This window comes from Sus scrofa, chromosome 13, assembly GCF_054392235.1.
Source record: "Sus scrofa isolate SSC_HxYL_T2T_F1_AM1 chromosome 13, Sscrofa_HxYL_maternal_Yorkshire_Landrace_v2.0, whole genome shotgun sequence".
Lineage (NCBI taxonomy): Eukaryota > Metazoa > Chordata > Mammalia > Artiodactyla > Suidae > Sus > Sus scrofa.
The window spans coordinates 31,033,781-31,053,089 of record NC_139395.1 but is presented as its reverse complement, the minus strand read 5'-3'; the positions used below and the strand labels follow the sequence as shown (position 1 = coordinate 31,053,089).

The 19,309-nt window shown below is 36.1% G+C and overlaps 1 protein-coding gene across 38 annotated transcripts in view; it reads right to left on the bottom strand.

Annotated features, from left to right (window-relative positions):
• Nucleotides 1-19,309, bottom strand: part of RBMS3 (RNA binding motif single stranded interacting protein 3) — a 1,488,242-nt gene that overhangs the window by 179,079 nt on the left and 1,289,854 nt on the right. The window contains exon 10 of one of the 38 annotated variants that reach the window (XR_014822551.1): nt 16,848-17,017. The exons of the other annotated variants lie outside the window; for them this stretch is intronic. The gene's annotated coding sequence lies outside the window, so the exon portion shown is untranslated. The remainder of the gene's footprint in view (nt 1-16,847; nt 17,018-19,309) is intronic. 38 annotated transcript variants of the gene reach the window in all.

The following is a 19,309-nucleotide window of genomic DNA, read 5'->3' as shown; positions in this document are numbered from 1 at the left end:
TCATTGCTAATCCATTCCAAATGTAATAGTTTGCATCTATTAACCCCAAGCTCCCAATCCACCCCACTCCCTCCGGTCCCCTTTGGTAACCGCAAGTCTATTCTCCAAGTCCATGATTTCTTTTCTGTTTAAAAAAATAATTATAAATTTGACACTAATGGACACCTTTATCTGTATGAAATCTTTCTGGTTGATTTAATTAGTACATAAAACCAAGACTACTAAATTGCCAATTTGAACTAAAAGAATAATTAACTACACCAGATTCAGCAAATATACAGCCTTTCAAAACCTTCTAATGTTAATGTGCATCAAAATGACTTAGATCAAAATATGAGCATGTGGCATAAAATAAATCAAAACACACTTTGAAAAAGTGAAAAATTCACAATGTAATATATTTCTTACTATTATCATTTAGTCTTTTTATGGTCTTCCACTTTAACACTTACGTTTGAAATATCCTATTCAAGTGGGCCAAAATCAATTAAACATTGAAGAATATAGTATTACTCAAATCAAGTGGTCTCACCATAAGCAAAATGTTATTAATAAAGAACAGATAAATTTATAGTAGGATGCATTAATTTTATAACTAAAAAGTGGCCTGTTTCAATATTCTAGTATTCAGGAGGAAGGAAGAGACTAAAGTCTATCAAATGTTGACTCCATGATGAACAGTTAGAAAAGGGTGATTGGCACCTCTCTCTATCACAGGGAAGCTAGTGAAGGAATGCTTTCAGCAGAGCATGATCATACAGTCCTCTGTTTATGACTTGGAAGACTTCTGGAAGGATGAAGGAATAGCAGAGGACACCATGCAGTGGAAAATGCCTCACCAGGCTGACCCAGCAGGCACATACAACCACAGAGACACAAAATCAAAGAATCACAAAAGTGCTAATTTGATCTTTGGTCTCTAAGTCACTATTGCTATGGCTTTGGATTTCACATCTCCTTGAAATTAAATGTCCATTGCTTTGTTGACAAACATTCCAGTGATAAATCTGATGACCAAGAACTGAAATAACTCTTTTGTCTTGATTTCATAAAATATGGCAGCAGACCTCTCCATTGCAACAATTTTACTTTCTTTCTCAGAACAAAAATACCATTCATTAGTGATGTTAATTACATGCATGAGTAGTAGCTCATAGCAAGCCAGGGTAGGTTGTATAACATTGCATCCAACTTTGATTCAGATATTAAATTCTATCTATATGTGAGAAGGACACAGGCCTAAAAATCTCAAGAAGTTTGATAAGTTTTAGTGAATAAAACAGCAATCAGAGTTTAATGCTCCAAATGCATACCAATTATGCCTTTACACTTTAATTATAATTAAAGTATAAAGGAGAAAAGCAAGGGTTTTAAACCTGAACACCCAAGATGTAAAAAGTACAATCCACCATCAGGAGTTAAGAAATATCAATAATCAACAACAGAAAAACGGTAAGAAAATATTGCTCTATGCTTACTAGAATACAGCATCCTTTCAACAGACTCATGATCACTATAATTAAGGAGAAGAATTACCTGTGCTAAAACTATCATTATAGCCTTGAGATGAAAAATCACTAAAGCGTTCTGTGCTAATGATGATTGACTCAATCATCCAGTGTAATGAAAACCATCTTTGTGGATAGATCTATTCAAGGCTTAGGTATCAAGGAAGAGGCCAGATTTGAAAGTCAGTTCTCTTGCTTCTTCACTCACTCAAGAGCAAGGTCACCATTACCTGGAGGTAGTGAGAGGGCAAAGACCAGGCAACTTGTTGAAATCAGAAAGTACAGGCTAGACTTTCATCTTATGTATAAATTCAACATTAGAATTTAATAAATTTACCAGCTGGCCATTGGCTTGGTGTGAAGGAAAGAACTAGCATTAGGCAAAAACATATCATAAGCCTTACTTTTCTCTCAACTTGCCGATAGCATTTGTTGAAGACTTCTGTACATCAAGCACAGTGTCTAATACACTGCTAGCATTATCTCACTTAGTCTTCACTAACATCTTATGAGGGATATCTTATCATTACTTCCATTGTCCACCTGAGGAAACAGAATTTGAGAGACTGAGCTTACACACAATCTTGTGTTTAGTAGAAACAGGGTCATGATTATAATACAGGTCTGTCTGCCTCCAGAGCCTGAACTTATCATCAGTTTAATAGTTTCCTTTGCAGTGAAATATATCAATAGATTTCACATCTAAGCCAAAGAGATAGTATGTTGACTGTAGCTACTAGTTTCAATTTTAATATCATTTCGAGATGAGCAGAGAAAAAGATTTCTCTTTATTTCCGCTATTTTTCAATTAGTCCCTGTTTCACCCTTTTGAAAAAATATTTATTGAATTATTTTCATATGAGGTCTCACATGATCATAAGTGTGAATATTAATAAAGGAAAAGAAAGTAATGGATTTGGGGTGGGATGGAAGATATTTGAGTCTGATTATGTAATTATTCTCGCTGGTGTCTGCACCATTCCACAGATAGGAAAACAGGATGGGAGAGATTAAATAATGGACCCAAACTTACTAAATACAGAAGTCAGGGTCTAAGCTCATTTCAAATCCAGTAACACTAATTCTACTCCACAAAACAAAGACTAAATAGTCAGCCTGTGAGTCTATAAGAAAAAGAGACATAGTTATTTTAAGTCTTTTTTGCTTTTTTAGGGCCATACTCTCAACATACAGAAGTTCCTGGGCAAGGAGTCAAATTAGAGCTTCAGCTGCCAGCCTATGCCACAGCCACAGCCACAGCCATGTCAGATTCGAGCCACCCCTATGACCTACACCACAGTTCATGGGGCTGCAGCCGCTGGCCAATGTCACAGCAATGCCAGATCCTAGCCACATCTGCAACCTACACCTCAGATCACGGCAATGCCAGATCCTTTACCCACTGAGTGAGGCCAGGGATTGACCCCGAGACCTCATGGATACTAGTCAGGTTCGTTACCACTGAGCCGCAATGGCAACTCCCCATTTAAGTCTTGAACATGGCCTAGATAGAGAGAGAGCGTAATTCCTTCAAATAATTTATCTTCCCTGGTAAATAATTCTAAGAGACCAGGGTCACAATTTCTGTGGCACTATTTCTGGTGTTGAAAGTGACGGAAAAACAGAAAGGAATATTATAGGGGGAAAAAGTGGATTATACAACAATTAGATAAGCCATTGTAGTCCTATTAAAGTTATAACACAGCAAAGTTTTAAATTAAAAATAGATTTTTTTTTCTCATCAAGAAAATTTACATTTCAGCTCAAGGATATTTAAAAAGGTCATTGTTAATAAAATCCAGAGATTTTGGATAGACCCCCAAAGTACGTATTCCATTAAAAACATATTAAGGTGGAGTTCCCACTGTGGAGCAGTGGCTTAAGAATCTGACTGCAGCGGCTTGGGTTGCTGCAGAGATGGCGGTTTGACCCTCGGACAGGCACAGTGGGTTAAAGGATCTGGTGCTGCCACAACTGTGGTGTAGGTCATGGCTGCAGTTTGGATTCAGTCCCTGGCCTGGGAACTTCCATATTCCATGGGTGCGGCCATACACACACACACACACACACACACACACATATATACCTTAATACATATATACACACGCACACACATATATACATTTACATATATATAAAGGTGGGAAAGAGATAATTTGGGATTAATATATATACATTACTAAATATAAAATGTTTATATATTTTTAAAATATTCATATATATATATACATATATATATATATACTACTAAATATAAAATAGATAACCAACAAGTAATTTCTGCACACCACAGGGAACTATACTCAGTATTTTGTAACATCCTGCAAGGGAAAAGAATCTGAAAAAGAATGTATATATAAATAACTGAACCACTATGCTGTATATCTGAAACTAACACAACACTGTGAATTGACTACACTTCAATAAAAAAAAGAAAGAAAAAGAAAGCCTATGCCATAGCTACTACAGAAATACAGATTCCTTGTTTTAATATAAAGCCATTCAAACTTGTTTCCCAAAACCAGATTTGCAAATGAATATAATAAATGAATAACTGAAAAAAAAACCAGACAAAAACATTAGGATTACAAAATCTAACTAAAGCTCTATTTCTATTATGTTTATGTCACATTTTAACCTCCTTAAAAGAGTAAATCAAAATAATATCTAAGTATATAAACTTGTTGACTGTCCATTAGGGACATAGAAACAAAAGTCTGCTAGGTGTTAGAATACAAAGGTGATAAAGGCAGTCAGGGTCCTTTGCCTAGTAGAGATTACATTCTAATAGGTAAGAAAAACTTAGAATAATTCATTACATATAAATTGTCATTTTGTTGAAATTCTGATGAGTCCAAAATGCTGATGAAAGAGTCTGGTCTGATCATGGAAAGGCTCAGAAAGGCTTCCTTGAGGATGGGAGTTTGAGCTGAGCTTTGAAATTTGAACAGAAAATAAGAGGATGAAGAGACGGGGAGGAGATTCTAGGCAAACAGTTCAGCACATCAAAAGCTATGATGAAGGAAGAAGCCTAGACTTTTCAAAGGGAAGGAAAATGATCAATTTGATTGAGTAATTGAAAGTGAAGGAGTAGGTTAAGATAGCAAATCAGACAAACTAGATTTTATAGGGACTTCAATACTTTGGTAAATAAATTTGGCTTTACAACTAAAAAGTCTTTAAGGGTTTTAAGTATTTGAGTCTGAATCATATTTATTTATTTATTTATTTATTTGCTTACTTACTTACTTATTTTTGTCTTTTGTCGTTTTACGGCTGTACCCACGGCATGTGGAGGTTTCCAGGCTGGGGTCTAACCAGAGCTGTAGCCACCGGCCTATGCCACAGCCACAGCAACATGGGATCCGAGCTGCATCTGCAACCTACACCACAGCTCACAGCAGCACCGGATCCTCAATCCACTGAGTGAGGCTGGGATCGAACCCACAATCTCATGGTTCCTAATTGGATTTGTTTCCGCTGCACTAGGATGGGAACTCCAGAATCATATTTATTTTTGTTTCTTTGTTTTAAAAGATAAGGCTGGTTTGGGGGTTGGGAGGTGGGTATTAAGTAAGGACAGCTTGAGAGAAAGCTAGGGAAGGAGGAGGCTAATTATTTCTGTTTTATTTCAAACTTTGAGGGACTTCTGAAATGCCTAGGAGGAGATATTAAATAAATCATTGATCATAAACATTTGGAACTCAGAGCTGGAGTGGAAATGAAAAATTTGAAGGCTGACCATGGATTCAGTTGTTTAGGAACAGAGTATATAGTAAGAAGAAAATAAAAAAGGAGTTTTGTAGGTTAACCCTGAGGGATGCTATTATTTATAACAAGAATATAAGTAGATAAGCCAGTAAAAGAAGGTGGAATTATAGAACCCTAGAAAAGAAGGAGGAAATGACAATGTGTGGGATGCTAGTGAGAAGTAAAATAAAAACCAAAAAATGAGCAATGAGGTGTTTGTTTTTGTCCTGCCTTCTTTTTTAGTTTTTTTTTTTTTTTTTTTTAGTTTTTCTTGGAGGGGTGTAGCATGTAGGAGTTCCTAGGCCAGGGACTGAACCTGTGACACAGCAGTGACCAGAGCCACAGCAGTGACAATGCTGGATCCTTAACCACCAGGGACCTCCCTGCCTCATTTTTAATTGGAGAAAACTGTTCCTATACAGATACAGCTGATATTGAGAAAGATCCAATAGAGAGAGAAGAGTGAAGTAAAAGGTGATAAAAGAGATGTTCATCAATTAAAATTATAGAGAATAGGGAAGGAAGGATTCCAAGGTATCAGGAAAATAGCCTCAGAGATGAAGAGAGACACCTCTTTTATTGCAATAGGAGTGAAGGTGACAAGCTGTGTTCTGATGATAGATTTGTAAGTTTGATGGTAGCCGGTTAAGGGAGTACCCATCATATGACTGCGACCTTCCAAACTAAGTGAAAAGGGATGTCATTTGCTGAGTGTCTGCAAAGGTATGGCAGCAGCAATTTCAGAAGGGTGAAGGTGGTTTGCAATAGCCATGGAGAATTGGAGAATAACAACTGGAAGTAGTAGGGTTCTGAAGGAATTCCAGAGATGATGCTGAGGTTGGTGATCATAGTATAGCAATCTGTTTTTCTCTCTGATTTACTTTATCAATGCTTTAACTGGAGACACAAAGAAAGAAGCCAATTAAATGCAAATAAGGTTGGGATCTAATCAGATAGGAACCACAAAGCATGATGAATCTAAGCTAGTGGACTGTATAGAGAAAGAGGGACTGGAAACAAATGGTGTCCATCAATGGATGCATGGAAAAAGAAAATATGGTATGGATATACATAATGGAATGCTTCTCAGCTATAGCACGAATTTCTGCTAAACAGGATGGATTGAACTTGAAGGCATGAGACTAAGTGAAATAAGTCAAAGATAATAATGTATTATCTATATGTGGAATAAAAATAAAACCAAGACAACAAAAATAAACTTTATGGACACAGACAAAAGACTGGTGGTTGCCAGTAGCAGAGGCTTGGGGGATAGGTGAAGGGAGTCAAAAGGTACAAATTCCTAATTATAAAATAAGGTACAGGCATGTGACTTATAGCATTGTGACTATATTTAATAATATTGTGTTGCATATTTGAAAGTTGCTGAGAGAGTGGATCTTAAGAGTTCTCATCACAAGAAAAAAATTCTATAAATACATATTGTGATGCATGTTAATGAGACTTGCTGCCGTGTTATTTCACAATGTATACACATGTTGAATTACTTTGTTGTAAATCTGAAACTAATACCATGTATATGAATTATACCTCAATAAGGCGTAAAATTTTTTAAAAAAAGGACCAGATATTCCCAAGAGACTAGTGAAAGATCATTAATTGAACAACCACACTGAAAAACAGAAGGCTATGGGATTAGCTGATGTCATGATTTTGGAGAAAGAGCAGTTTCATGAGGTTGTGTGATGTTGAGTTTAAGAGTGAATGGCTGAGAAGAAATTTGAAGAGGAAGTTATTGCTAACATGGTAAAAACATTGAGAAACCATGTTTTTAAGGCAGGATGGTGCAATGTAATCAACGATTGTTGAAAACACCTAGGGTGTTGGCAGGAACTATGTTAGAAATGAAAATGTATCCAGATGCCAAAGTTCTTCAGGGACAGAGCAGATTATCTGAAGGCCAATAGATGATGGGTGGAGAGGGTGGTCTTGACTTGTGTGAGCCTGAGAAAAAGAAGGGTGCTGACAAAGAGAAAGAAGAACAATCATCCAGAAGCCACAAAAGAGCTTGAGAGCTACTTTGAGTGAGGATAAACAGAGCTCAGCAAGGTGGGAATGGGGAAGAGGCTGAATTTGATGAGGGCAGGTTGGTAGCAGAAACTCTCTGAGTTAATCCTAAGGGTGTTAAGTCTTTGGTGGTTGTGAAGCCATGGACCCAAGGATAGATGGAAAAGGGAGAATACAATCTTATGGAGTGATAAGTAACAGAGGACGACAACATGGAGAATGAAATATATGCCAGGGATTGGTTACTTCATGATGAGACCTCAGGGTGGGCCTCTAGGATAAAGGGCACACTAGGGCTACAATATGGAATCTCTGACCTGCAGGCTTAATGCAGCAGCAGTAAATTCAGCTCTTGAATTCTAGAACAATAGAATCTTAACTATTGAGCCAGGCTTTACCATCCCCATTGGAGATGATTTGGGATAACATTTATCGTCTATGAAAGACTATATCCTATGGCACCAATTTTCACACCTTAATTGTTAAATAAGGTGAAGAAGCTTTACTTTCAGGGTGAATCCAAACAGTGTTAATACTCTTTAAAAATTCTGAAAAAAAAAAGATACAAATGAACTTATTTACAAAACAGAAATAGACTTATAGACATAGAAAACAAACTTATGGTTATCAAAGGGGAGGAAGGATGTGAGATAAATTTAGAATTTGAAATTAACAGATACAGACTTCTATATACAAATTAGATAAACAATATGGGCCTACCATATAGCACAGGGAATGATATTCAGTATCTTGTAATAACTTATAATGAAAAAGAATCTGAAAAGAATGTTATATATATATGTATACACACACATACACACACACACACACACATAACTTTACTGTATACCTGAAACACTGTACATCAAATATACTTTGGCCAAAAAAATTAAAATTAAAACAAAACAAAAAACCTCTCTATACCAATTTACTCCCTAGAGAAACAAGAGGAAAACAAAATCAATAAGCAACCTTTGGTAAATCAGGATCTTATATAGAATTTTGAAGAGAAATAACTCCTCTAACAGATTTACTATACCTTTCTACTTTTTCTTAGTAAAAGTATTTGAGGGATTTTGAATATTTATTTTACCCTCTACACCAGTAAGTTTTGAATGAATTATAACAGTTACATTTTATGTGAACCTAAGATTACTTATCTATTCATATCCCTTCTCTACAGTTTTAAATTGCCTGTATTGAAGATCTTATGTGTTTATTGAATTGTGGGTCATTTAAAAATCCTTTTGAGATATACATCCAGAATTTTCAAAGCTTAAAAAGTTCTTGCACATCATTTTTTCCTCTACTTTTATTTTGTAGCCAAGAAAACAGAGGTACAGAATTTTCACCCTGAGGGTCCAACATTAAGTTTAAGAAGAAAAGTAGTCATAGCAGAGCGTGTGGTCAAAGAAGGGCTACAGAGGGATTAAGTTAAGGGAACTCATGCCCCTAACTTTGTCCTCATAAAGAGGAGGAAATTGGCATATCATGAAGAAACAAACCTATCTTGCTCTCTAGTGCTTGTTTTTGTCATTCATCTTTGGCACCATTCACCCTGTAAATAAAGTGAAAACACAGAGTAGCCATCTTTTAGTTTCTTCCTCTAGGAAGGTTGTTTAAAACACTCTGAGTCAATCTTCTGGCAGTCAAAAGCTTTCACAGAAGATCTGTGTTATTTTAAGAATGGGTGTTTTTCACTGATCCCTGAAGAACTAGCTACTTAAATGTTTATTGGTACAAGGTCATTGCTTCACTGAAAAGGCTTTAAGTTAACATAAATCAACTTAGCACCTCTGTATATCCCTCCTTTAAGGAAGGACAGAGAAATCTGAAGTTGAAGGTCAAATAAATTCTTTCTTGTCCAAACTTATTGAGGTAATTTCTACCTCCCAGTATCTCAATTTTCTGTTAGGTGTTTAAGAACAAAAGGTATTGCAAACATTATTGGCAATGAATACATAAGTGAGAGTGAACTGCAATGTGTTAGCTAAAGAAGTTGCTTTTGTATTTGATATGTTCACCAGGAATAAAAAAATGAAAGAGTCCAAAAACCATCATTTTAAGTTAAATACTAAAATTCTCATCAAGAGCAATTTTCCAGGGGACTTTTGGGAACTTTGTGTATATTACATACACAAGCATCTATGTATTGTATTTTGTTAAAGCCTAAGGAACGAAGTGATCTACTGACCACAATCAAAAGGACACCTTTTTTGAAATTTCTTTTGTTTTTCATTGCTGGTAACAGCCTGCCTTGAATCTTTACTATCATCTTTTGCACTCTGTTGGCATGACCTGTGAGATATCTGTTAAAAGCATAGCACATGGTCAAAGAAGGGATGCAGATGAATTAAGTGGGTTGTCTGCTTGATATCTGCACCAGAACCAAGTTTTTCAATGCAAAAACTAAAATGCTCCATTATTGAATGAGACCTTTGATTTTAGCTTCCTGAGCACAACTTTGTTGTGTCAAATTGTTTAAAAAAGTTTTAATATAGAAAAAGGATCCTTTTCAAGTTACCTCCAGCAAAACATCCTCAAAAACACCCTAAGAGAGAAGCAACAAGTGGGGAAGAAAGATTATCAACTGCTAAAAATATTTGCACTATATAATTAGTTGATACATGTATATAAATATAGCCCAAAGAAAGAGCACAGCTTGCAAACAAAATCAACTTCTATTTAACTAAAGTAAAGAGACATTCACAAACAGCTCAAAAAAATACAACAAAACCCCAAAACTTTTAAAAGTTAATTCCTGTGACTAAAATATTAAAGAGGGACACAGAAGCAGAATGCCCCATGTAAATTCTACAAGTTTTAACCATACATGCTAGAGATCTGAGCATGAGAAGCAGGTCTGGAATGCATGTAAATGGAAAATCCCTTTTAGCAGAGGCAGACTCCTCTTGGTGTTCCTTTCCTGTTTGTCCTCAGCTATGAGTCCTTTGGAAACCAATCTTCAATCCACATGCCATCTTAATGTCTGATAATGGAATGGGGGCACTGTAGGAATTTGTATGAAAATGGCTTTCAACCCAACTGCTTTGCCAAATGACAAGATCTCATCAGCATCAATTCTAAGCCAATGATAAATATTAACAACAACAAAAATAAGTAACATGCTCAGATGCTTGCTTTAAATAGTTTCATTTTATTCTCCACCATGTTCTTTCTCATTCTCTCTTGACTATCTTCACAATACCCCAGAATATAATGAACATGTGTTAATCAAGGGGAAAGGTGGGAGAAAGGGATAAATTAGGAATTTGGAATTAGCAAACTACTACACATAAAATACAAAAGCAATAAGGACCTACTGTATAGTACAGGGAAACATACTCAATGTTTTGTAATAACCTATAAGGCAACAGAATTTGAAAAACAACTATGTATCTGCATGTGTGTGTATAACTGAACCACTTTGCTGTATACCTGAAACTAACACAACATTGTAAATCAACTATACTTTAAGAAAAAAAAAACTGAAAAATCCTCCCTCAGAAAAAAATGAGATCCTCAGCCATTTCTGCTCATTAAATATTGCTACATCATTTGTCTCATGATTAAGCTTGTAATTCTTTATATTTGTACTAGAGAACTGTGGGGTTTATAATATATTTTTTTAATTAAAAAATTGTTCCCTGATCTGTTCCCTTTTGGTGTTAAGAGTTTTACTTACTTTTTCATATTTTCTATGCATTTCACATGTATAATTTTATACAGTTGAAATAGGTTTTTGTCTTTGAAAAAAGAAGAAGAAAGTTAGTATGCAGGCAGTTCTTTGAAGAAGTGAGATAGATTTGATTCATTGGCTGAGAGAGTAGAAACTCCACCAGAGAGATGGGAAACCTATCTATTTTATTTTAGCAAGATATTCAGCAAGTTGTGCATCATGAAAGGAGGAAAGAAACACCACATGAGCACTGTAGCCTAAGAGACTTGTTTGCTAACAGCAGGCTGATGCCAAAGACACAGCATCTCTTGACCTTTCTCTCTAATACATGGGTTATTACCAAACAGACAGTTATGTGTAGGATGGGAAGAAAAATAAATGCTTAAGCATGTAAACTGATTGCTGAGAATGCAAATATTTCCATTCTGCTTTGCTAAGGCCATTAAAAATACACATAGGAAAAAAGTCTACTTTTTTACAAATTATTTTTCCTCCTCTGGTCAGTATAGTTTCCAATCCAACATCTGTTACCTGTGTTAGTCTGTGATCTGCCAGAGACTGTTCTTTTTAAGGCTGTCTAGAGATATGTAAAATTCATAACTTTCTTTGAATGGTATATTAAAGTATATATTTCTTATTTAAGGATTATGTCATATTGGAAACAATGTTGGTAATCTATTGAAGGAAAGATACACATCCTGTGTTATTGTATCACTTAGGGTTTGTGAAAAAGTGTTAATAGGTAATGTGCTTGATGCATTATTTTCTATGTTCCAACTCATTTAGTCCTAAACAACTTTTTGAAATATAAGCTTATATATCAATCTAGCAGAATATATAAAAATCTCACCAAATATAGTCCAATGACCTGTTTATGTAAAAAAACAACAACAACAAAAAAAACAAAACAGAAGTAGTGATAATAGTAAGCAGTTTGAGTTGAAAGTGTACAACTGACTAGAAAGAGACAATGAGAGAAGAGTCAACAGGATGGTGACAAATCAGAGCTGCTTGGGGTATGAGGACAGAGGGATTTCATGTTGCCAGAAACTGATTTCTAGGAGAGTTTGGCTAATTGATTTAAGCTGGCAGCTGAACTGCTCAGAACTGTTTAGACCTGAGCTACTCCTGAAAAGCAAGGGGAAAGGAGACAGATGACTCACAGTTTCCAGATGCTATGAGGTTGCCAGCAGGCAAAGTGTTCACCCAAAGATTAAACAGAGACATAATCTAATTATGTCATTTCTATATGCCTTTCCCAGTCATCTTCCTGTTCTTTTTCTTTCAGCCTGCCAACTTTCTAACTTGTGGGTTACCCAGTGAACAGGTTGAGTTGGGATTCATTCACTGTTCTTCTTGGGTAATACACTATGTTCCAGGGATGTGCAAGATGCAACATGCTATTCAAATAATATATCGCCTATGGTTCTGGTTCTAAGAAATCTACCCCAGGAAGTTAACACAGTATTTGGGTAACAGAGTGCAACACTGACAGAAAGCCTCTGAACGTAAGTCAGAATTGAGAGTTCCAGCCCTGACTCAGCCACAGCAAAGGAGACATGTGGTCTGGAAAACTTATAGCCTTTTTGGTGGTAGTGTGTGTATTTTTGAAATAAAGGGGAAAGATGGGATAAAACATAAGAAACCTGCTGGTCCAAAATGACTATGATTCTACGATATTTATTCTAGTAATATATTTGCAAGAGAAAGTAAGACAATAATTAACACAAGAAAACTACTGGCCACAGACTGAATGCACCACCTAACAGTCATGTGACGTTGAGACAACCACTGAATCCATGGATCCCATTAGCTCTGTGGTTTTCACTACAAATTCTCCTGCTGAACTTGGATGATGGCACTCCAAATTAGAGCATACAGGGATCTTCATAGGGAAGTGCAGAAGACCTCCATGACTCAAGACTTTATAGAAGACACTCTAGCAGTCAAGTAGATTGTAATCCCCATCACTACATAAAAATAGTTTGATTTCAGATCTCATGAGTAAATGCAATTCTTTACTTGTTGGAATGCAGCCGGCTATTCTAATTCCAAACTCTGTGATTCATAGACCACTCAATTCCCTCCTTGCTTCTCTTTCAAGCTTTGTTAGAACCAAACAACTTGGTTAAGATGGGTAAGCCAGTTTGGTATTCCAGAACAACTACGTGTTGTTTCACCAGACTTCATCATTTACCACTTTTTCCTAACAAACTTGTGATCCTTGTGGCTGTCTATACTGTGTGGCAGAAGAAAAAAATCTCAGAGAAAAGAAGTCATTGAACACTCAAAGAAGTTGTTAAAGTAAATTGTCACATGGCACCTTATCAAAGGTTGTTGCCAAATGGGCAATGTGGAAGTCTTCCAAGAATTATGCCCACCCCTTCGTTTATGATAATTTCACACAAATTTCAGCATCAGATAATCTATCCCTGGTTGAAGTTGATACCTGTACCTCTACTGTTGGCTACAGCCAACTAATCTATGACAAAGGGAGGCAAGAATGTACAATGGAGAAAGTACAGCTCCTTCAATAAGTGGTGCTGGAAAACTGGACAGCCACATGGAAAAGAGTGAAATTAGAACATTCCCTTACACCATACACAAAAATAAACTCCAAATGGATTAAAGACCTAGATATAAGACCAGACACTATCAAACTCCTAGAGGAAAACATAGGCCAAACACTCTCCGACATAAACAACAGCAACATCTTCTCAGATCCACCTCTTAGAGCAATGACAGTAAAAACAAAAATAAATGAATGGGACTTAATTAAACTTAAAAGTTTCTGCATAGCAAAGGAAACCCTAAACAAAACGAAAAGACAACCCACAGAATGGGAGAAAATATTTGCAAGTGATTCAACTGACAAGGGATTAATCTTCAAAATTTATAAACACCTTCTGCAGCTCCATACCAAAAAACAAAAAAACCCATCAAAAAAGGGGCAGAAGATCTAAACAGACAGTTCTCCAACGAAGACATACAGATGGCCAAAAAACACATGAAAAGATGTTCAACATCACTCCTCATTAGAGAAATGCAAATCAAAACCACTCTGAGGTACCACCTTACACCAGCCAGAATGGCCATCATCCAAAAGTCTACAAACAATAAGTGCTAGAGAGGGTGTAGAGAAAATGGAACCCTATTACACTGTCAGTGGGATTGTAAATTGGTGCAACCACTGTGGAAAACAGTATGTAGATTCCTCAGAAAACTAAAAATAGAACTATCATTTGATCCAGCAATCCCACTCCTGGGCATCTATCCAGAGAAAACCATGACTCGCAAAGACACATGTACTCCAATGTTCATTGCAGCACTATTTTCAATAGCCAAGACATGCAAACAACCTAAATGTCCATCAACGGAGGAGTTCATCAAAAAGATGTGAGCTATATATATATATATATATATATATATATATATATATATATATACACACACACAATGGAATATTACTCAGCCATTAAAAGGAATGAAATACCAGCATTTTTAGCAACATGGGTGGATTTAGAAATTATCATGCTAAGTGAAGTCAGTCAGACAATGAGACACCAACATCAAATGCTTTCACTGACATGTGGAATCTGAAAAAAAGGACTAAATGAACTTCTTTGCAGAACAGATACTGACTCACAGACTGAAAAACTTATGGTTTTCAAAGGAGGAAGTTTGGGGAGGGGGGGATACACTGGGGTTGTGGGATGGAAATCCTATAAAATTGGATTGTGATGATCATTGTACAACTATAAATGTAATAAATTCACTGAAAAAGAAAAAAAAAAGAAGAAAAAGAAAGCTATATGTGGGCAAACTTGGAAATTCATTTGTAATTGCAATCCTATATAACAAATTACAAAGAAATTCATTTCAGAAACCAAACAGGATAAAAATATCCTAGTTTAAAGCAGAGAATGCTATTTTTGTTCTTATAGATGTACTTACTGATTCCTTTTTTAACTTTATTTTTTAATTAAAGTATAGCTGATTTACAATGTTGTACCAATTTTTGCTGTACAGCAAAGTGACCTAGTCATACATACATATACATTCCTTTTCTTATATTATCTTCCATCATGGTCTACCCCAAGTGATTGGATATAGTTCCCTATGTTATATATTAGGACCTCATTGTTTATCCATTGTAAGCATAATAGCTTGTAAGAATTTGCATATAAACATACTGATTCCTGATGAACCAAGAAACAAAAAATTCACATCAAAGATGTGTGGTTAATTTTACACTTAACTTTTTAAAAAATTGTCACTTAGGTTTTTTTTTTTTCTGAAATTCAATTATGGTGGTGCATCAAAAACACCTGCATTAATTTCTATTTCCATACTCTGTTCATTCTCAAATCAATCCATTTCCATAGCACCTGCTATTCTTATAACACGTGTTCTGAGAATAAGGTATTAGTTCAATATCTTGAAACATTCTTTGTTTGACTGGCTATCCATTCTGATCCTCTTTTATTGTTTTTCAGTGATATAATCAGCAGAACATCCGAAATTAGAGAAAATGGAAAGGTCAGAGTAAGAGGGTTTATTCACTTATGTTAGTATTTGTCAACAAGGTAAGCTGCTAAAATCTAGGTGTCTCATTCTAATGGCAAGAACAAAATGAAAGCATAAGTGAATTGAAGGACCCCACGAGGACTCATATTAGATGGTCTGGCTATGTTTCCTCAGAACTTGCTTACCTTTTAAAACTCACAGGAGCTCTCCCATTATCTGTAACAATGATCTGTACTTACTCTGCTGTTTTTTTGTTCTAAGCCTATCATTACCACTTCAAAATAGCTCCATGTATGTATCTATATAGAAATATATAGGAAGTGTGTTTATACTGAAGTGCCATAACACATGTACCTTTTAACTGAAGTCATTATCTTTTATGTTCTAAAAGTTTATATAAGTATTTTAATTACTTTCTTCTTAAGTCATTTTACCTTAAGTGATATTTCAGAGTCCATCAGTCCTAACACTCACTTATTCCCCCAGCTCTTAAAGTCAACAATTTAAAAATTGAGTAAAACCTACGGCATCCCAGAGGCAACATGATAAAGCACTAAGGAAAGTTTAGGAATAAAATGACAGTGTATCAGCTTTGTCTTCCAAGTATAATGACAGTGACAAGTCATAGGTGTTAAAAAAAACAAAAAAAAAAAAACAAAACTATGTTCAGTATCTCCCTTCCCTTGAGGCTTTTAAAGGATAATTTCCAGGAAGCTTCATTGATACAAGGTTTAGACAAAGAATAAAGGTTTAAGCACTCTGTAAAATTCAAGGCTACCCCAGCTTCAACATGAATTTCTGTTATGCACATGCTTTTACTTAGTTTAATCTTTGAGTCCTTTGTAATATCTCATTCAAAGGTCATAAATTGTTTTAACCACCAATTTCTTAGGTATGCTTATCAATTATCTCAAATATAATGTTAAAACCTTACGTATACATATGTTTTCATTGTTCTGGCTATTAGCAAACATAAGTGTCATACCACTTTTAAATAAAATACACCTCTTCAATTTCTTGGAAGCTGCAAAATTGTCCTTTTCAAATTAGCTGATTTTTTAAAACATTGTGTTTCCCCAGGAAGAGAAATCTTGTCTTTGAAGAAACTGGTCTGAATCACTTCCTTAGAAGTCAGGAGGCATCTTGAGAAGAGAATGAGCTCCAGCACTGTTTTCTTTAAAGAATAACCTCCCCCTCAATAATTTACACATTCTACTATTATAAGAGGGTGAGAAAGAAAAGAGAATGAAGAGAAAGAAAAGAAATACTAGTGTGCCTTTCTCCTCTGTGTTTTGAGTGAGGTTTTTAGTAAGACCTTTTCATAACTGAAGAACAGACAAAAGCAAATAACTTACTCCTCAAGGGCACTGCGGCAAGTCTATTCAATCCCTCATCCTTCCACTGATTCATCCGTTTATCCAGCCAGCCAGCCTTCCAGCCATCCAGTCACTCATTTATTTCTGTGTCCATTCTTTTCAAGAGAGGAGGCTGTATCTTTTCTCTTTTACTCTGGCCAATGCACCTCCTTGAAGAAAAAATCATGTTGCTGCAGCATAATTTCAATTGTGAAGATTTCAGTCTCTGATAAGGGCCAGTGTTTCATGGGCAGATTTTTGTGGTTCCGGTAACCTTGTTCCATAAGCTTGGGAACAGTTTAGCAATCATCTCTCTTACCATGTAAACATTTCTACTCAGAGCTATGCAGATAAATACCCTAAATATTAACAACATATAGCAAGGCAGTGAATAAACTGAGCAAAGGAGGCTGGACCAGGGGTCAGGAGACGATTGATCCAGCTCCTCTCCATGAATCCACAAAGTGCTCAGATATCCATATGCTATGGCTTCCATGATTTCTGTTATAACTCCCTTGGTTTTATCTCTTTCTCAAAATATCTGTAGAAGTGTGTTATGTCTAGAGAAGGGTGACATTTAGAGATACAATACACTTTCTCTAGAACAAGTGAAATAAACCAGGTCCTTCTCCAAAAAAGCCTTCTCTGGAAGTAGGCAGGAAAGCTATGGAAACATGACATTTCCTAGGAGCAGAGCAAGTGAATGCTCTCAAGTGGAACCTTGAAGGAAATGAGGGACACAAGGGAGAATAGGGAAGAAGTTAAGCCAGGATGTTTCTCAGGCTGGAATCTAGTCCCAACCTGGTCCCTGGGGCAGCTGGGAAGCAGGAAAGGCTCTATCAAGGTGTCCCGCCTTATAGCAAGAGAGCTGGTCTTTTATACCCTGTGTCAGTCATTCATTGGCTGTTGACTTTTCCTAGAAGGGAGTAAGCTCCAAGAAATTTCTGGTCAAGATAGGTCCCGGCTGCCAAAGGTAATTCTTAAGAGAAAGGCACAGACATGCACTGTCAGCACCCACAGAGGCTGGTGGGGGACTGCTCCAGCGTGATAACAGGAATCTGATTTGGGGTACCAACAGGCTTCTTTAAGGATGCCATTAGGTCCTCTTAGGTTCTAACATAGGGGTGATAAATGAGTCTTATAGGGGAAAAAATTTCTACTTGATATTTGAGGCTCTATTTCTCCAACTTTTTCTAAAATGAATGTCATCTCAGAGTTAACCACAATACAAGGATCTTTATGACAGCGCTGTGTAGTAACCTGCTTTTAGCATGTGTGATGATAATGTGGGCAACCCTGAAATCCTTTCACTCCTCCAGATACCATTTCTTCTGTAAAATATAAAGCTCTTAGTAAGCTGCATCTAATTTACCCATTAAAGCAAGTTGTCTTGAGACCTTAAATTGCCCTCTGAGGACGTAATTTTGATCAAGTTTGAAAACATGAAATGAATGTACAAGATTCCAGATTCAATGTAAAACCTGTGTAACTAGCAGATGTGGGAAAAGCTCCTTTGGCAAGACTATGTCACAATACTGAGAGTATAATCCAGTTTCTCTATTTTATCTTTTATTCTGAGCTGAGGGAGTTGTCCCTTTCTATTATGAGGTTTTCTTTAAAAAAAAATCTAAGAAGTATGAAGTAAACACACTTTAGTCATCTTTAGTCAGCAAAGGTAGTGAATTAAGAAATTCTTACTGGAGTCTTCAAACTATTGTTTAAATTAAGGTAAATTGTCTCATCATTCATGTTAAATTTTTTGCACATGAGGAATATTAACTGGTTAAAAATTTGCCTTCCAAAATCATATAGCATTAGATCAAATCTCAGCTCAGCCACCTGCCACCTGCAAGACCTGAGGCCATTTACTTATCTGTTCTGAGATTCAGTACTATTGTTAATTTACAGACAGGAGTAAGAATAGTATCAATTTCAAGGAGTTCTGAGGCTTAAATCACAGAGTGCTTTGAAAACACTGGGTCCTACACATAGCAAGTATCAAACATTTTATTTTATTTTGCATGTTCTTACTCTTACTCTTGTTACTATAATGCTCTTGGATTTTTGAAAGCTAGGTGCTTTTCTTCCAATTTGGGTGCAGTCATTTTGGCATTAGGACCCCAGCTGGTTTGTCAATGCTGTATATTGATGGTGTCAATCTCAGAGATTAGTGGGTTATAATGAGTTTTAAATTTTAGTTATTATGATTGATACTTTAATTTGCAGGAAGAACTTTAGTTACAATGCTGGTTACAATTTGAACCATCACAAGCTCTGAGTCTCCTAGAGCTAGTCCCCTTAATACTTCATGGTCCTCTTGTCCAATATTGTGCACACTGTATTTCTGGCTTGAAAGGTCCTTGCTCTGCATCTTTACAAGAGTAGACCCAGCCCGTCTTTCATGCTCCATCCAATAGGCATCTTTCCTGAAAATTTTTGTGTTCGTCTCATCTGTTAGCATC